The 3,165-nt window shown below is 41.0% G+C and overlaps 1 pseudogene; it reads right to left on the reverse strand.

The window, feature by feature from the left end:
• Nucleotides 1-2,579: 2,579 nt before the first annotated feature.
• LOC101581858 lies at nucleotides 2,580-2,960 on the reverse strand (annotated as a pseudogene).
• Between the last annotated feature and the right edge of the window lie 205 nt (nucleotides 2,961-3,165).

A 3,165-nucleotide genomic window follows, 5' to 3' on the forward strand; every position in this document is an offset into this window, starting at 1 on the left:
CTCTCTCTCTCTCTTTCTTTCTTTCTTTTTCTTCTTTCTTTCTTTCTTTCTTTCAGCTCACATTTATTTTTTATTTTATTTATTTATTTAAATGAATTTAGGGCAGGGTCTACAGGTTGTACAGGGTCTCACTAGGTAGATGGGACTCATAGGGTTCCTCCTGTTTTCAGCCTACCACATACTGGGATTACAGGTGTGCACCACCATGCCCAGCCTCAATCCCTATCTCAGCATGCCCTGGGGGCAGGGCCAGCACTGGGATCAAGCCCCAGCCCCTGAGCTCTGCCTAAGCAGGCGCTTTAGTCTGTTGAGCTATCTGGCCAGCCCAACTTCTCTCTTTTCTACTGCCCTACTCCTGAGCCCTCATGGCCCATCCCATTCCACCAATGCCCTCCTGCCACCTGGCTGGGCTTTACCAGCTTATGCTTCCACTAGCAGCATGGGAGAGTTTCTGCTGCTTTAGAACAGTTAGGATTTTCTGGCATTTTCATTTCTGTCAATGTGTTGGAGGTGACATAGCCTCACACGCTGTTATAATCCTCTGTTCTTTGCAGCTGAGCTTCTATCGGTGCGCATCCACTAAGGTTACCTGCTCCAGGAGCTGCCTGTGCACATCCTGGGTTCATGTTTCTTTTCTTTATTTTTATTTTTTATTCATTTTAATGAGAAAATAAAATAGCAATGAAATAGTTTCAAAACATGTTAGTAGGGCAGTTGTAATAATTAATACATTGCATATTGTGGTCTTCATAGTGGTTATTCAGAGGTCAAGATGCAGACATGATATCATGTCTAAACAATATTAGTACAAACCTTTCTTCTCATTGAACTAAGAGGAAGTAGATGTGTATCCATCCTATTTTACATATACATATATATATATATATATATCTTTTCATTACAAAGTGGTCCTTTATTTATATCCCCTTTTTTGTTTTGTTTTGTCAGAGATGAGTCTTCCTCTGCTGTTAGAGAAGCTGTATTAGGAGAAGTCTTCAAAGGACTTTTTCATACTTGATGCCAGTTCAAATACTGTGTTCATTTTTTTTATGGGAAGTTTGGGTCAATGGGTCAATTATTCACTAGTAAATTCCCATATTAGTTTTTATATGTTATATTGCATTGCAAATGTGTTTTCCAAACCTATAATTTATCTTTTGATTTATGATGTCTGGTTGAACAGAAGTTTTTAATTTTAAAGTAGCCAATGTTATCAATCTTTATTTTGGAAAGAACTAAATCTGTTCCAAACTTATGAACGTGGCTTGCCTCTAACTTAGATTTTACTTTACGTCCTTCAATCAAAAATTCTAAGTTTCTCCGTAGCAAGCTTGTCCATTTTGATTCGGTTTTACCCCCCAGGTGTCTTGGTTTGTTGGACTGCTGGAACAGAAGCCCTCAGACCAAGTGGCTTATGAACAACAGGAATTCCTCTCCTTCAGTTCTGGAAGCTGGGATGCGTCCAAGATTGAGGAGTCAGCAGGGTCACAGTGCCTGGCGAGGCTCTGCTTCCTGCATCCCACATGGCCACCTTCTTAATGTCCTCATGGGGGTACAGTGGCTTGGAGACGCTCCCAGGTCTCTTCTGTAACATGAAACTCATTCATACTGCCCTGCTGTGGTGTACTTACCTCCCAAGGGCGTGCTTCCTAATGCCCTTACCACAGGGCCTGGGGTACATGTGAACTTTGGGAGACGCAAACATTTAGACCACAGCACAGGTACATTTCAGCTTCTACTGCTATTGGGGGTGGGGCTTTCCCCTCCTATAATTCATCCCCTTGTGCTGCAACAGTGCCGGTATCTGGGTGCTGCCCTAAAGCCGTGCTGAGGTCTCTCACATGAAAGTTCATCTGTAGATTTTCTTAGATTTTTTTCCATGTGGAACATCAAGTGATGTGGAAAAAATGTAGGACTCTTTCCTATTTACTTTTCCAATTCACATAACTCATCTCTTTTTTCTGATCATTGCACTGAGGATAATGTGAGTGGAAGTGGCAATAAAGGAATCTTGATTTGGCTTTATTGGGAAAACTTTTAACACTAAGAATGATGTTTCTGTAAAATTTTTCATTGCTTTATGCTATACTCTGGGTGGAATACTAAGTATTGTTTTCAGTTTATTAATCTTTTCATTACCTATATCAACTGTAAAGTTTATATGAACTATTGCGATTTTAAATGGCAATGTCTATATTTTGAATTTTTTTAGTGACATTTCCATTTCACTTCTAATAATGTTTTCTCTTACATAACTGGACATACAATTTTTGTTAAAATTAATAGTCACAATGGAAGAAACAGTGACTCATCTTTCTAATGAAGTGACCAAGATGCTGACTCTTAAGGCCTCACCAAATATTTCACCTTCTTATTTTCTCTGAATAAGACCTTTCATTTTGCTTATTCTGGGTGAGCATCGACTCTGATTTTCCAGTGGTTCACTTTGCCAAATAACCATGACGGATGTTTTGACACAGTGCCCACCGCTTCCAGAGATGCCAGCAGTTGAATCCTCTTTCCCAGGGCAACAGCTAGGGCAGCTTCGTGTTAAGAGTCCATCCAGCTAGACTGCTTCATCACGGCTGGCCAAGGAGCCCTGCTGCAGCTGCCAGCGCTTTGTTCTGCTGAGTATGGTGTTCTGGAAACCTCACGGGTGTTCCCTGTGCCATTTTTCTTTCTTTCTCTTTTCTTTCTTTTTTTGCAGAACCGGGGATTGAACTCAGGCCCTTGCACTTGCCAGGGAAACGCTTATTCCACTGAGCCATCTCCCCAGCCCTTGTGTCATTTTTAAATATTTCTGTAAGAAATGTTCTGAACGGGTGATATCTTCAGGTTTTACTTCTCTTGTTGTGAAGTCTTTAACACAGTCCAAAAAGAGGTTTCTGTACCTTTACTGTAGGTTTCCAGGAATTCCCTAAATTGTCTTATCTGACCGACTCTGACATCTGTGCAGACATACATTGGAGCCACCTTTTCTGAGGCATGAGTTTGCGGAGCTCTTGAGAAGGAGTTCTCCATCCTCAGCGTTTCCAGGGAGGCCTGATTTCTCACCAGTCAAACCGGGTGCTCTGCTGGTCTTGATGGCTACCTTGAATTTTTTCAATGTTTCAGTCTTGAGGGATAATGGGCTGCATTTTTTTTTTTTTAGATAATTTTTTTTTT

The sequence above is a fragment of the Octodon degus genome, unplaced genomic scaffold, assembly GCF_000260255.1.
Source record: "Octodon degus isolate 3935 unplaced genomic scaffold, OctDeg1.0 scaffold00014, whole genome shotgun sequence".
Taxonomy (NCBI): Eukaryota; Metazoa; Chordata; class Mammalia; order Rodentia; family Octodontidae; genus Octodon; species Octodon degus.